Below are 17,444 nucleotides of genomic sequence, written 5' to 3'. Positions count from 1 at the left end.
AGGAAGCTCAAAAGAAGAGCTAAGAAAGAAAAGCTGCACACAACCAGAAAAAATTATAATAGATTCAGTAAGAAAAGGCCTCCATCTAGGCCCCGTGCACAACAGAAAAGAAAGGGATATTACAGGTATATCCCAAAAACACACTATTACAGGCCATCTGATATCCACTTACACAGTCATAAACAAGAAAAGTGGAACAAACTAACTTGTTGGCTCTGTGGCCAAACAGGACACACTACAAATAACTGTCCTGTAGGAGAAGAGTTGAAAAAGAATCGTGGCAAGAAATCTCAGCCACAAAATCAAAAATTAAAACAAGTCAAGACTGAGACCCAATATTTTTGCATGAAATGTGGGTCCAAATCTCATAGGACAGAGCATTGTCCTAATGTTACAATTGGTGATCACCCCCAAATTCAACAACAAGAATTGTTGTACTCATCTGATGAATTCTCAAATTCAAATAATAGTCTTGTCTATTCATCTGAAGAATCATTCAACGATTTTCGTCCCATTTCCCTCTGTAATTGTCTGTATAAAATTATTGCAAAGATCATCACTAATCGCCTGAAGCCTATCCTCTCTCGACATATATCATCTGAACAATTTGCTTTCCTTCACCACAGACAGATTCATGAAGCTATCGCTACAGCGCAGGAACTCCTCCACACCATGCAAATTAAAAAGCAGAAAGGTATGATACTTAAGGTGGACCTATCAAAGGCCTTCGATAGAGCAAATTGGCTCTATATCCCACTGTTGCTGACCCACCTAGGATTTCCTTTTGCATATATCAAATGGATAATGAGCTGTATAACAGATGTATCTTACAGTGTGCTACTTAATGGGGAAGCTACATCTTTCTTCAATTCGGAGAGAGGCCTCAGACAGGGATGTCCACTCTCGCCCTTACTATTAAGTAGGACTATTACATCTGCTCGCGAGAGAAATCACCTGTCAGGCATCAAAATAGCCAAGAATTTTTTCCTCACTCGTCTATTGTTTGTTGACGACATTCTCATTTTTTTAAATGGCAGTATTGGGGATACCACGGCCCTCCAGAACATCTTCAATCTTTTTCAACAAGCCACAGGGATGGTGATAAATGATAGTAAATCCACGATCACTACTGTTGGCTGCACTCAACATGAGATCACATACACATCACAGCGCTTCCCTTTTACCTCTCTGAATCTGGCAGAGGGTATAAAATACCTAGGATTTAGATTAAAGCCTCTCGGATACAGGATAGCGGACTGGACATGGCTCGTTGCGAAAGTGGAAAAGAGACTTCAGATATGGTACCATAAATACCTATCTCGGGCAGGCAAACTGATCCTCATCAAAGCGGTGATTGAAGCAACTCCAGTCTACTGGATGACCCTGTCCTGGATACCAAAAGGTATTCTAAACAGACTACAGAGTATATGCTGCAGATTTTTATGGAAGGGTAATCAACCGGGCAAGCTTTTTGCCTGGGTCAAATGGGACACTATTGCGAAACCCAAGAGATGGGGAGGATGGGGCATCAAGAGGCTTGATCTATTTTCCAGAGCTTTGGCGGCTAAGCTTGGTTGGTAGCTTATTACCACTAATAGTCTCTGGTCCCGAGTTGCGCAATTGAAGTATATATGGCCTATGAATCTGATGGACTAGTTCAGATAGCAGCATGGAACGAGAAATAACATATCCAATATCTGGAAAGCGGTCATCGGTACACTACCTCTCCTGCGAGAAGGCATCACATGGCATATCAAGGAGGGCAATGTTGTTCGAATCAGTTTGGATCCGTGGGTAGGCTATGGCAATGCACATAGACTATCTGCAGACTTAATAAGGTATCTACACAGCAGGGGTATCACCCACATCAAGCACATTGGCGACAACAACAACTCTTCTTTTCTTCATCAGGCATGGATATCGGCTCGTGAATTGGACATACTGGTTCAGTGGCAGCATGAATGGCAGGACTATACGGATGCCCTTACCCAGGCACACATCCGTCTCACTGATGGACCGGATGAGATAATCTGGGCCTTTGCCAAACATGGTGTATATTCCCCGAAACAGGGTTATATAAGGCTAATGGAACCACACAGGCCTCAGAACATTCTTCCAACTTGGAAAATACTCTGGAAGCTCAAGGCAGCCCCCCGCTCTCGCTTACTGATGTGGAACATCCTTTTTGACAAGATTCCTACTGGGACTAATCTGATGAAGAGATCGTTTTATGGCCCATTCTGGTGCCACCTGTGTCACAGAGATGAAGAAAGCACAGAGCACCTTTTTCTAAACTGCCCCACAGCAAAGGAATTTTGGAACTCCATCATTGCTCACTATCCTTCCTTAAAAAACTGGCATGGGCTCAATCTTATGGATGCCTGGAATATTTGGTGTCAAAATCACAAAGGAAAAACCATAAACATGCCTCTTCTTGTATGTTGGGCACTATGGATTGCTCGCAACTAGTCTATATTCAACCATAGATCCCCCCATTGGCCTGCCATCTTGCTCCATACCATCGTTGATTTTGACTTGCTTCCAGCAAAGGATACCAGCACCCCTCCTCGCACCATCAGACCTGAAACCATTGACAAATATAATCCCTGGGCTTACTTTGATGGCTCTGCACAGGAGGCGGGATGTGGGGGCGGGGCCATCCTTCATCTTAATGAAAATCATTGCTTCAAGATCCAAATTAATTTAGGCAGGGGAACCAATAACTTTGCTGAACTATGCACAGCAAAACATATTATCCACTTTGCACTGCAAAAACACTGCAGACACCTACAGCTATTTGGCGATTCTAAAATCGTTTGCAACTGGTTGAATGATGCATCACATTGCAATGCATTTTCATTGAGGCATATATTAGATGAAGCTAAAAGATTGATTACATCTTTTGACTCCTTTGTCTGTCAACACATTTACAGGGAACAAAATACAGGGGCAGATCAACTATCCAAAGAGGCAGCGCATAGACAAGGAAACGACTGGCTGATACAGGAAGAGATTGACGGGACCTTCTACCAGCATTATCACAGACCTTTTGATGATCTTACAGATAATGGGCTATAAGGCCCACACCTATACAGACTATCTTTGTAATTACCGTACATATTCTACTAGTTACAAACTCACTTTTGGATACTTAAAGTTTTAGTGCTCTCTGCGAAGAGCCGGATATATTTTTGATCATACTTACTACAGTTGCAAACTAGTATAATCATAGTATAGCAGTCAACAGACTCCCTGCGTGGAGACATAATAGTCTTTCTTTTTGGTCAAAAGTTTATGAACTCAACAGGCATCTCTGCCTCCATATGAATATGCACTTGGCATCTACAAAATGTAATTTCTTTATATCAATAGAAATTACGACTTTTTCCATGGGAACAAAAAAAAAAAATCATCTGAAGAATTTGAAGAAATAAATCTTCATGCTAATGCCTGTAATTGCTCAGATTCAGACAATTGTAAATGCATTTTTACTGACAGTGAATCTGATTCTACAGAATCATCTTCAGAAGAAGAGGCACAGTATAAGAAACTCAAAGAAAAAGTTCTTATGGCTCAAACAGAGGAAGATGAAATAAAAATCTTATCTCAGATCCGTGCAATGGAGGATGGAGAAATGAAGACCCGCCTCACAGAAGCCTTCATGGATCAGCTGAAGATTTCAAATAACAGCAAAAATTCTGGTAAGAAGCCACTTTTTATTGATGCCTCATATGCAAGAAATGCAAAATATTTTCAAAGACAAAGACAACAGGACAAAGTCCGCCCACTTACCTTGGGGGAAGTAAGCCATGAAATACACAATCTCAAATCTGAAATTTCCCAGCTAAAAATTCAGGTTCAGGGATTAGAAAAAGGAAAAATGCATAAAGAAACAAAACCAGAAGAAGAATCTGATCCAGAAGATTACTATAAAGCAAATGTCCAGATCTATGAAGGAATAAAAGATAATGATTCTGGTTTTCAAGAAATGCGGATACTCGCAGTCGAGTATCAACAACACCACGTACAGGTACAAATTTGTATACAGAATGAAATTTTTAATTTGACTGCACTTATTGATTCTGGAGCAGATGTGAATATACTCAACAATAAAGTTATCCCAGCAAAATTTTGGATGGCAGCTAAAAGAGAAGTTATTGGTCTAGGCAATAAGACGTTGAATTATGAAGTGCCCAAAGCTTCTATATGTTTTGACAGACATTGTATAAAATTGAAATTTGCTATTGCTGACATCCCAGTTGATTGCATCCTAGGAAACATTTTTCTAGCTGTTGTAGAACCTCATGGTTCATACAGGACAAAGAACAACAGAGGTGGATATTTTATCACTCTGCCTACTTCCAGTGGCCAATCCAGAAGGATAGAATTGCCATATGTATCGACCCCAAGAATCTCGACAATGGTCCAAACTATGAAAGAACTGGAAAAAGCAGAAGCCAAGTTATCAGACTTAAAAGATCTGAAATCCACTCTCAGCATCTCAAAGCAGTTAACTTCTCCAGCAGTACAGAAAAATATTTCAGAGCTAAAAGTCCAGATTGAAAATGAATGCTGCGCTGAAGAACCAAATGCATTTTGGCACAGGAAGCAACATTCAGTTGAGCTCCCATACAAAGCAGAATACACAGGCAGACCTTGTAAAAGCAAGGCAATCCCAATGAATAAAGAATATAGAGAACTCTGCCAGAAAGAGGTCCAAAACCTGCTAGACAAAAAACTGATCAGAGAATCAACCAGTCCATGGAACTGCTATGGGTTTTATGTCAATAAAAGATCAGAACAAATCAGAGGAATCCTGAGACTGGTCATAAATTACAAGCCTCTGAATGCAGTACTATCAGATGATACATATCCAATCCCCCACAAGGGTGATCTGATCAGTAGAATTGCAGGAGCCAAAGTATTTTCAAAATTTGATCTGAAATCAGGTTTTTGGCAAGTCGCCATTTCGGAGAAAGATAAATTTAAGACCGCCTTCAGTATCCCAGCAGGGCACTATGAATGGAATGTTATGCCATTTGGCCTCAAACATGCTCCGTCAAAATTTCAGAAGGTGATGGATAACATTTTTAAGCCATTCTTTGATTGGTTAATCGTGTACATAGATGACATTCTGATCTTTCCAAGAACTTGCAAGATCATTTCAGGCATATCCAGATCTTTGTAAATACCATCAAAAGAAATGGTTTAGTCCTAAGTAAGAAGAAGATTGAGGTTTTCCAAACCTCCATTAAGTTTTTAGGCCACAATATTTTTAATGGCCAAATTTCACTGCAGAAACATGCTCTTGAATTTTCGAGCAAGTTTCCAGATATAATAACTGACAAGACTCAGCTGCAGCGTTTTCTTGGCTGCCTCAATTATGTCAGTAATTTCTATCAAGATTGCGCAAAGGACAGAAGTCTGTTGAACCAACATCTGCGCAAGAATCCTGAACCCTGGACTCCAACTCATACCAGAGCTGTACAAAATATCAAGTCTAAGGTAAAAACTCTCCCCATCTTATACATATCAGATGATGCTGCATTCAAAATCGTGGAGTCAGATGCCAGCAATATTGGCTGGGGAGGTATTTTGAAACAAAGAAAAGGGTCAAAAGAGCAAATTATTCAATTTGCTTCAGGAACATGGAACCCTACTGAGAAGAATTATTCCACCATTGAAAAAGAAGTTAAAGCTGCATGGAATTGCATTGATAAATTTGAAATTCATCTTATCAACAGAACATTCCTCCTCAGGACTGATGCATCAGCATTAAAGAAAGTCTTGACAAAAAATATCAAAAAACCTGGGGAAGCTAAATTCGCAAGATGGCAAGCATTGTTTGCAAATTTTGATTTTCAGGTGGAACATATAAAGGGTAATGAAAATTGTCTCCCTGACTTTTTAAGTAGGGAACACCTTCAAAACATCCAGCATCAAGAACAAGATCATATTATGGTCATAGTAACTGAATGGGATCCAACTCAAAACCAAGAAGTCCTCAGAACAATAAATGAAGATCAAAGTTGGACTGAATACAGAAAAAATTGGAAACCCACATGGCAGCTCCGAAGCACAAAAGTCTTGGATGCTAATCTACAGCCACACACCGATCTCCTTCATCTTGTGCCAGAAATAAGAGTCTTCCCAAAAGGCAATAAATGGATACATGACATGATTTACTCAGATAGTATGGTCAGAGCACAGAGGGCAGAAGAAGTACTACAAAATGTCTTTAAAGATATAACAATGATATGGAATGAAGGAGGTGACAGAAGAAAAATATATCATAGATACTTCACTATAAACAGAGCCTGGAATACAGAATGGCCAATTACTAATCCAGTCTTATGGCCCCAAAATGATCCTAAACTTATTTTCCCTGACACAGTGTTTGATTTTGCAGGTTATAAGCAGCTATGGTGGGATCTGCTTAATGTAGATGGAAGAAATGAGACACACTACACTAAGCTTAAGTTTGGAACTATCAGAACTGCACAAAGATCACAACAGTCAAAATGGCTAGAGGATTGGTGGGATGACTATGGTGTTAACCGTACAGCCATTGATCCAATCTGCTATGAGGCCTATTTCCACTTAAATTGTGATAAATGTTTTCACAAAAATAACATGGAATGTATTCATGAACCATTTAGAGATGTAAGACACATGTATAATTACCCAAACCATCATATCTTACAACAATTCATGTGCCGTCATGATGAATGGTTGGTAATGACAAAGATAAAACACCAATTTGTGCTTAATAAACCTATGATTGTAAGAAGGATCTTTACCAAAGCCTGGGATGGTATATTATATCCCAGAGTTTATCCCGGAATAACGGCCCTTGGTGGCCCCAATACTTTTGGTTCCCGTGGGCTTATGCCATAAAGCTCCACATTGTACAATGGTCCAGTTTGCTCTTCTATGTCTCTTCTCTCTTGGCCTTGCTGAGCCTCTTCTTCCTTGTTGTTATGAACTAAAAACTATCAATAACCTTTCACGCACTCTGAGACCTTCACAACGACACTCCTGGCCTTCCACGGTCTTTGGCATCCCTTCAACTAGTTGATGTAGTGACGAACTTTTATGCAAGAATTACTATCTCAGCAGCACAAATTAAAGCACACAGTACTCAGAAGCGGAAAATGAAATAACACTCTTTATTGATCTCAAAATGGATTACAATAATAACAAATTTGTTCAAACCAGAGTTTGACTGTGTTCGCGTTTACCAGACTTGAGCTATCCAATGTTGGACGAGCTTTACTGGAGGCTACTTGGTGAATACACAGGCTCTATCTGTGAACAAAGACTCAACACACACATATACCTCAACACTCTAATGTTCTGGCCACTTTAGGTTCTCACCAGTGGGTTACACTGATGCGCAGGCTTCTCAGAACACCTAAAGACTTGAGTTCTTTACGTGATGCAAGCAGATCAGACAGATCGTCCGCAGTTGCAGAGCAGGAAAAGAGCTCAGACTCCAAAATATAAGACTTACAAACTCACAATGACTAACAACCGATGCCCGAATGAGCCTAGACTCCTTGCATATATAGCAAAAGGAGGGGACAACCATTCGACAGTCGGACCAACAAACTGAAGTACGAAGGAATCTGTCAGTACGAGATGTGGTTCAATATCCACCAAAAGTCGGAGAAGTGCTCCGAGTCTCGTGACTTATGGAATCAATCGTAAAACTTTGTACACTGTGGATGCCTTTTAACCAGTGAAGGCCCATGAGAAAACTGGTCATGAATAGTCCTCATGACTGGACCATTGTACAATGTGGAGCTTTATGGCATAAGCCCACGGGAACCAAAAGTACTGGTGCCATGTCAATAACTAAGTGGAACACATGTTTATTTAATGACTGTAGCCGCATTAGTATGGCAGTTCCAATCTGTCCACAGCATGGAGAGACGGGACACTTCCACAACCAACTCAAGTAGTTAAATGATCCTCGTGTTCCTCTTTGCTGAAAAGGAATGAAATTAAGTATGGCCCAGTTTATAGGTCTTAACCATAGTTATCAACTTTGAATTTGAATTCGCATTTAAATTTGATAAGATATGATAAAAAAATCTATTTAAAAAATTTAGATAATATATTTCTTAAACACTTTTTAAATAATATATCTTTTTAAATATTTTTGGCTATTTTTTTTTTCTAATTTATTTTGAATTTTATACACTTTTTAATTTATTTTAATAACTTTTAAGTATATAATAAAAAAATCTTCGAGATCAAATCCACTCAAAAAAAAAATTACACTCACTTCTTCCCTCTAAAACATATACTCCTTGCAAAAACCTATATTCTTTCTTTGATTTCAAAAATTTATTTATGTAAATCCTTCTCCATTTAAAAAATTAATATTCAAATAGAAAAATCAAACTCTTTTCTTTCTTTCTTTTTCTTTCTTTCTTTCTTTCTTTCTTTCTTTTTTCTTTTTTTCCCTGATTTTAGAAGTACTTCCATTTCCTTCTCTGTAGGTGGGAAAAATCTAGCAGGAAAATAAGATTTAGTCTTAGTATCAATGTGCATAAATCTACTTCATCCTTTGAGATTGGGATGCTAATCATAGCATGCATTTAGTCCTCGTTACATCATAATTGTTATTACTCATTTAACCTATAAAATCTAAGTAATCCATAAGTCTCCTAAAAATAAATTTTATGTTTTTCTCTGCATGCGTGTCATATTATAGTAATCTTTGTTTTTCTTTGGAGTTTTGGTCTTTGCAATCGATTTGCAAGTAGTCCCACCCATGTTCTGTGTGCATGCATGTCATATAATAGTAATCTTTGTTTTTCTCCAGAGTTTTGGTCTTTGCAATCGATTTGCAAGTAGTCCCACCCATATTCTGTGTGCATGCCATATCGCAACAATCTATTTATATTTAGTGAATGAACAATCTACTGGATGATTTTTCTGTTTTTCTCTACGTGCATGCCATACCTCAACAATTTATGTGTTTCTCTATGTGCATGCCATACCGCAGCAATCTATATGTGTTTAGTGAATGAACAATCTATTGCCATTAAATATGCCCGCTAATGAACAATAGATGCGCCCAAATTATGAACTATGTTATTATTTTCACCTGATCGTTAAGCACCTATGGTACGAACCGGATCGATTTTTGTCGAACTATTCAGTATTCAAATCGTACATGCGAATTTTTGTATTTTTCACCATGATTCGGGCATACTTTCATATTTTTCACCATGATTTGGGTGAATTTGATTTCCTTTTTTTTTCAGGAAAGAAAAAACGTTGATTTTATTATACTATAGTAAAACTAGTACATCAAGATCCATCTGGATTCAGATTGAAAGCAACATATTACCACATGGACCAACAATAGCCCAGTGTATCCTATAAAAAAGGATCGGGTCCAATCTCTACAATTAGACCGTGTCCACATAAAAACAACCAGTGTACCAAAAACAAAATTGGAGGAAGAAGCATATAACAATGAAATAGCCATCCAGTGCAAGACAAAATAAACCCAGAAATGTGAATTCCCAATGAGCATCTATATGATGTGGACACAACAAAAAACAAAATACAATGTAAAATGCAGTGTAGACAAAAACTCAAGGAAAAGGCATAAAACTAGCATCTATCAAGCATCCATCCACCTCCAGAGTGATATGAAGCCCATCCAAAGTGTCGAGTAGACCTTGCTTAGACAAGGCATCTGCAACAGTGTTGTGAACTCTGTGGATGTGTTGTATAGTGACTCCCTGAAGAGTGTCTTGAAGATATGTGATGTTCCTTAGCCAACCCTATAGATGGGGGTGTGAAATAGTGGAGGATCCCAAGACATGATTGATGATGGCCTGGGAGTCTCCATATATGTTTATGTTGTGAATGTCTAGAAATCTTGTGAATCATAGCAACCCCCAAAGTGCCATAGCCTCTGCCTTCATATTAGTTCCACATCCCCCCAGTGGATCCTATATTGCATGTTAAAGTCCATACAAATCCAAATCTCGCATCTACATCTACCTCCTTGTTCAACTCCGTCAAAAAAACAAGCTAGGTAGGAGATATACGGATCATTAGGCCCATGAGACACTGAAGGTGTACGTGATTGTGGCTTCAGCAGTGTTTCCATCCAAGTGTGTATCATGTCTATGATCTTGTCATCATTGTGGAAAATGTTATCAAAGATAATTTTATTTCTAGCTTTCCAAATTTCCCAAAATGTAAACAGTGGAATGGCCCTCCTATGCCTATTCTGGGTACTCCACCATAACAAGCATGTTTCAATAGAACTGTGGTCAATATATGTGAAGGAGAGTAAAGCAGACAAACCATGCCAAACCTGTACAACTATAGGGCATCTTAAGAGAATGTGGACATTGTCCTCCTCTTCCTGCCTGCAAAAAACACATATACTTCAGATTCTCCAAGTGAGTATCTTGTTCTTCCCAAGGGCGAATTTGATAACTATGGTCTCAACCCACTCCATGGATAATGACATGATGAAAAGGGAAAAGTGATCCTTGGGAAACTTTGAACCCAACCTATATGCATTAATAATAAATTTTAATTGTATAATAAATTTGAGAATTTTAGATTAACCAAACCATGCATGATGGTAGTTTAATAATCTTAGAATCTGTATTGTCGAGATATAATATAAATTTGTTTCTTTCTGTGACACATCCACCATAAAATTACAAAATGAATTTGTAGAACGAGTTGGAAATGAAGCCAAGAATTTAATGTATATGATATTACGCTAAAAATAAGTAGCTTACTAATGAGCATTAAATGAGTGAGGGTTGTATATGCCCACTATTGGATTTTGGCAAGCCAGTTATCCAACAATGAGCATATACAGCCTCTGCTCATTTAATGCTCATTAATGGTAAGCATATACAGCCTCGCTCATTTAATGCACATTAACGGCTATATATTTGTTGCCCAATTATGGAATTTAAGATCTTCATGGCACTCGAGTGCTAGAAATGGTTATATAGATTATGCAATTACAATTGTACGAGTGTATAGTGGGTAGAATGGATTCATTTTCCAATCCAATCGCACATGTGCAAGACACTCTGTTTTTGCAGGACTTCTATTGTTAATTTTTGTAGTTAGAGATTCATGACGGAAATCGGAAATTAACTGTAATATATGTAATCATTTTACGATGGCATCGTGAAATGTATATTTCGAAGTATCATTCTTTTTTCCAAACTTGTTTTGGCACCATTTTTATGGTGTAAGAGTTATGGGTAAGGTAATATATTTTAATGATTAGTTTATGCCAATTCTACCTTTCACTTAATATAAAAAGTCTCTATGGCTAAACTAGAATTGAAAAAAAAAAAATAAAAAATTATCGCATAATTAAGAAATTAAATATGTTGGGATCGCTAAATTTAGATCAAGTAGTGTAACGAGGAATAGGTATTACTATTATAATTTGTCCTTTCCATTATTTCCCTTTGTTGATTAAACTGAGCAATTAAGGAATTGTTGGTAATTGATGGTCTTGTGGCTTGTGTTCTGTTATGTGCCTTGGATACACATCTTAATGTAGATAACCTTTTCAAATGGAAACGAGTTGTTACTTCCCCACTATTATCTTCAGGTGGATAGGTGTTTTATTTGTTGGCTTCGGGTGGGAAAACATTGTTCACCCCGGCCAATTCAAAGCCATCATTTTTGTCGTTCAATGAAATAGAAAACTGGCACGTGGAACCAATTGAGTGGAGGTCGCTTTGCTATGAAAGTTCGTGTTGAAATCTTTTGTTATTCAGTGATATTTAGGATTTGGAATTTGAAACCTCTAGGCCATCGAGTGTTTATTGTAGGGATGGCGATCTCTTTGATGGAGAAGACTGTGGAGCTCTAAAAGGAAATCGAAGAACTCAAACGGCAACAGTGGGAGGTTGGTTTCGTTTAATTTTTGTTTTTTTCTATTTAACATTTGAATAAGATGCAATCATGTTACTCTCAAATGATTTGCTTCTAGTGTTTCTGGATAAATAATTGTAATAGACGCTGCTCGCTCTCGAAATGGAATTAAAGCTAGGCAAGGTAGCAGCCTTGGACCAGGATTGGGAACTAAAAGGGACTCTGCTGCCTCTGCTGGAAGCAGGGTTTTCAATGTTGTCTGAGGTGCTTATTTGATATTTTGTAGGGTTTCCAATGCTACTTGTGTCATCTATTTGATATCTGTAAGAAATGTATACTTGTTTCTGATATTTTTACTAATGAAGGTCTGGGTTGCGATGGGTGTCTTTACGTCATTTTGATGTGAAGGATAATAAAAGGGTTCAAAGCTGAACTATATTTCATTCTTTTCGAGCCCTTGATTATCTATGTTTTATTTTCGAGGACTATTGGGATAGAGATTCAACCATGTTTTGATAACTTTGAGTTCCCTTTTTTATTTTATTATATTTTATATTTTCCCACGAGACTAATGCAACTATGACCATTGTAATAAATTTAATTTGAATACTCCGACGACTGTAATAAATTTTATATTTTGAAACGGGTATTCCAGCTTGAAGCCAGGCCCAGGCTCCTTCGTGTGGGTTTCACTAAATCCAACAAGATCAACGCCATATTTTATGTGTGTAGCAATTATCATATACAAGTATAGTATGAATATATTTGACGTCTGCCAGATGCTCTACCATTACGCTCCAAACGCAGCTTCTGTGAAATTTCAGACTACCCTCTAAAAGTTTTACATGTAAGTATGATGTGTGATAGAAAAGGGAGAAGATGTGCTCAACTCCGAGAACTGTACTAAATTTAATTCGAATATTCTGGCGACTGTAATAAATTTTATATTTTTAAATGGGTATTCGGAGTGAAATTTCGAACTACCTCTAAAAGATGTACATTTAGGTATGATATGAGATAGAAAAGGGAGAAGATGTGTTGCAAAGTGACGAAGTTAGGGCCACATAGAAGTGTTTAAAATGGTAGAGGTAGATCGATTTTATCATTTTTTACCAATCTATTAAACACTGCAGCATGTCAGAGAAGGTAGACATGTTGTTGCAGGTTGAAGATCTCTTTGTTTCTCCATCAGTTCACTTGATATGATGTTGTTATCTATATAACTATCAGTACAGAGAGACTGGGAACCTGTACAAATCAAAACCATGTCTGACGACTGATGCAAAATAAGAAATAGATGCTAAGAACAACTTTACACACCATTATTGGCTTCTCTGACAAAAAGGTATTTAGGGACTGCACCATAGCTACTGATAATGAAATGATTGCTAAAGTTTCAGGTTTCAAAATCAGTAGTCACAATCCTTTTGGAGGGGCTATGATATATCAACTCTAAAGGAAGATTTACTGCTACAAACCTAGTCTGGTAGCCACTTTACAAGCCTGTGAATATGTTGTATGAATGCCTGTGTATATACTCATCATATGATAAAGGTAGAAGGATCATGCATTTATCTAGAGAGGTGTTTCTCTTTAGGATACTCTCCAATGACCTGCAATGAAAAAAAATCAGGAACTCAGTGGAATGATGCAGCTCTACTGCATGATAATTTGTAAAACCATGGACAAAGTATGGCACAACTATTTATATAGAAAATGCTCCATACCATTAGTTTTTGTTGATAAGACCAGTTCTCTTTTACAGGTTGTGATAGATTCATTATTGTACTGATTCGAGCTCATATATGTAAACTTCACAGAAACAAGGATCAATAATCACACAAGAAGCGATCTTGGATACTTGGAATCAATTTGTATATTAAGCTTATTTTTTCTCCTTAGAGTTTCTTGTTATTGCTTCAATGGTGGCATAATTTTAATATTTTTTTTATATCAATGCAATAAATGTTCAATTTTGTGTGTCTTATGTTCTGGCTTATGTCTTAGTTTTCTTTCTATGAAACATTATTGATTAAATATTGCAGCATGGTGGAGAAGGTAGGGGGCATGAGAACATTGGAGATTCGACATTTCAGCCATAGTGAGTAAGTCTTGTTTATTAGTTAGACCGTGTTATCTTATAATGGGCATTCTTTATTAGCAAGAAACTGGAAGGAAACATGTTATTTTGTATAACATGAAAATTTCATTGGATCTCTTTACCATTGCCTAACTGGTAGAGCCTGCATTGTAATAGAATGCCCAACTACTCAATATTAAAAATTTCTATTCTATAAATCAGCTAAGCAGTGTTAATCTCTTCCAGTTTTCAATGCATTTGTAGTGGGGTTCCAAGCCTGTTTTCTTATCCTTACTTGAAATTCAGTGAATATGCATATTGATGCCAATGTTTACAAACACATAGAAATATTGAAAAGAATTAATAAAAATGGTTTGTACATTTAGCCAATTTTCTGGCATAATCAATACAATATGTTTTGTCTATTTGAGCAATTGTTTGTCATAATTTTCTATATTAACATAAAAAATGTTTTTGGCAGGTTATTATTTTGGCTCTAGTGCTCCTAGACATTTCACAGTTTTATTAGAACCGGCTCAAGTGCTCCTAGACATTTCACAGTTTTATTGGAACCAAAGATAAGTTTATGTTGTATGCATAGCTCCTTTGTGATTGGAGTCAATGTATTATATATGAGACCTTATTGAAGAAAGTACCTGTCTCACATGTCATGTACTTGTAGATAGTGTTGCTTCTCTAGCAACCACAATCATTAATCCTCCTTTATAAGTGAATTCTTTCCCTTGTTAAATTATATCCTGCTAATCAGGATTCTTTATCTGAAAGAGTTGTCAGATTTGTGTCCCAAGTTTGTTTGTTGTTAGTGTTTCCGGGACAAAAGTTGAGCCTCCAATATTCTATGTCCCTGCAAAACCTTCAGATACTTGTGCCAAATTGCTTGAAGAGTAAGAGAAGGTAGAATTACATCAATGATTATAACCCTTTACCCTTTTCTTTGTAATCTTCTCTTATGAAAGCATTTATGTTTTTCTATTTTGTTGATTCTTTCTCATCTTTTTGTTTTGATCCATTTGTCCTAAAATTGTTTTAAAGGAGCTTTTGCAATGGAAATCCAAGCACATGCAAGAGTTAACAGAATACCAAAAAAAAGTTAGTGATCAATTACTCTCCAATCCAGAGTTGGCACACAGTTGGGAATACCAGGAATGGGAACACGATAACAAATCTACAGGAAAGCATGGATAATGATCTTGAGTTAAACAAATTGAGTCATGGTCTCAAAACATGTCTTCATAGAGCAGGTGATGAAGCACAAGAGGATGTGGAAGATGTTGGTGACGAAGATATCATGAACGATGTTCTTGAGGAAGAAGAAAATGCAACAAGAATGGATGATAATGCAAGAACAAGCAAGGGTATTGTTAGCTACGACAGTGTAGAGGACTGAATGTTCATGCATTGTTGTTACAATCAGTTTAGAGATAAAAGAGATAGAGACATAACTTCTTTCAGTAATCATGTGTATCAATTCTTCATTCTTACATAGGCAGTAACCACCATCAGTTCAAAGTTGATTCCACTCTCGTGCTCTTAGTTTTAGTGTTTGATATTTAATGACCATCAAAATTCCTTTCATTGATTTACTTGCTATTTTTTTAGCTTCTATTTTGCAAATTAAAATTGTTTAAAAAATGTGTAAAATTTATAATTCTTTTTCAGTCATTGACGTTATCTATTGTCTATACACATTGTCACCTGTTTTGGCATCACGATGTGTGGGTTCTTTTTGGCTTTTGGTTATCTATTTGATATCTAAATTACTAGTGGAACAACTTATGATAGGATTTTGTTTAGCATTCATACTTCATCTTGCCTTGTTTGTGGGGTGGTTTATTGTAGATAATTCCACATGAAAAGCTATTGTATGATGGTTTTTAGGGATTAATTGTACCAAAAAAATCTCCAATTTTGATTTTGGGGAGCAAGTTCCCATATTAGATGTGTTGTGATAGCGTCCTCTCTCCATATTAACCAATTTCAATGTGATCCATTGTGGGCTGCTTTGGCTTATGGTATCTTTGTGATGTCTGTAATTACCAGTTATTGTGATTATTAAATCAACATAGCTCTAATGCTATTTTATATTTTAGTAATTGTACTTTTACAAATTGTAATTGTAATCGTAATTGTAATCGTGTTTATTAAAAATTCACCTTGTCTTTTTTTTACTTAGATAGGGGTGTGGGTAACTGTTATTTTTAATTAAAGTTGTGAAACTTACAATAATTTAGTTTTTTTAATATTTGCTAGGAATATGGTCTCACTAGGAATAGAGTCCATTGTTGAATGCATGCACATATGGTATGTCAAACTCTTCAATGCAAGCGCTATGAGGCAATCCCACTGTTCACATCCTTAGCATGAGCACAAAGTGTTGACAAAGTTCGCCCCAACTGTATCATGTCGTACTATCTCTCTTTTCTCTGCCACATGGTTCTGTCAGTCCCATATTATAAACAAAAGTACGACTTTTTCAATTTAACACTCCTATCGACAATTGCTAGTTGTACTTTCTAGTATAAACAAATACCAATAATGCATCGAATAGTAAACACATTAATTAATTTTCATATAAGAGATATTTAGAATCAAGCTCATACAATATGAGCTCTGCAATGCCCATAACTACTTTTCTTTTGAGGTTATCTAAGCGTAAACTAAATTAAAGAATAAATTAAAATTCACAAGAATGAATATTTGAGAAAGGTATATGATTATCTAGGAAATAGATTGAGAGTATTTAGGAAAGCTATCATTAAATTTCCTTAAAAATAAATTATCTATTGTTGTCAAGGTTAATCCTCTCTACGGACAGAAATGATCCCTCTAGCCAAATGAGTGGGTCTAGCAACTTGAAAGGACAATCAACTAGACATCTTCCTAGATTATAACTGAAAAGTAGAACAAGAGAGATGACCTACCTTTCTCTGATGCTAATCCGTTATCCTTTGTTGAGATCCTCGAATTTCTTGTGTCACAGGCTCGTTCCTGCTTCTTTCAGCGCTTATGTAGCTGCACAAGTATCCAAGAGACAACAAAACATACCAGCAAATCCAATAATAATTTATTTAGTTGATCAAGGAATGCCAAACAAATACATACATGAACATATATATTGGGAAGATGAACCAGTAGTTGAATTATTATTTAAAGAATAAAGGGGAAGCTTACAACCATAGCCTTGATTTTGAAAGGCTCTCCTTGAGTGGTAATCCAAGTCCAAGCCAACAACACTCCTTCTCCAAGTTTAATGAATAGCCTCTAAGCATAAGCTCGGCATAGGGGTGCAAATGGACATAGATCAACCATTTGGGAATGGTAGAGGGGGAATTTATAGGCTGGGAGAGGGAGTTAGGCCTCCTCCAAAGATAGGATTATGCCCACATCTTAAGGAGGTAGCTCATAGAAATGAAACCAAGAGGTCAAATTAGGAGGATTCGACCTCATATAT

The 17,444-nt window shown here is 36.9% G+C and overlaps 1 long non-coding RNA gene across 3 annotated transcripts; it reads left to right on the top strand.

Moving 5' to 3' along the window:
• Nucleotides 1-11,623: 11,623 nt before the first annotated feature.
• Nucleotides 11,624-14,750, top strand: LOC149167297 (uncharacterized). 3 transcript variants are annotated; one of them, XR_016260916.1, is made up of 4 exons: nucleotides 11,633-11,926; nucleotides 12,011-12,156; nucleotides 13,938-13,997; nucleotides 14,454-14,750. It is a non-coding gene; the product is annotated as an uncharacterized LOC149167297 (long non-coding RNA). The 3 variants fall into 3 exon arrangements; XR_016260917.1 differs by having other exon boundaries at nucleotides 11,624-12,156; nucleotides 13,938-13,993; XR_016260915.1 differs by having other exon boundaries at nucleotides 11,625-12,156.
• Nucleotides 14,751-17,444: the final 2,694 nt, after the last annotated feature.

The sequence above is a fragment of the Pinus tabuliformis genome, chromosome 5_1 (assembly GCF_031772625.1).
Source record: "Pinus tabuliformis cultivar Carrire ecotype Pingquan chromosome 5_1, CPIR1, whole genome shotgun sequence".
Classification (NCBI taxonomy): Eukaryota; Viridiplantae; Streptophyta; class Pinopsida; order Pinales; family Pinaceae; genus Pinus; species Pinus tabuliformis.
The sequence above is the reverse complement of the archived record's forward strand: the minus strand, read 5'-3'. Positions and strand labels throughout refer to the sequence as shown.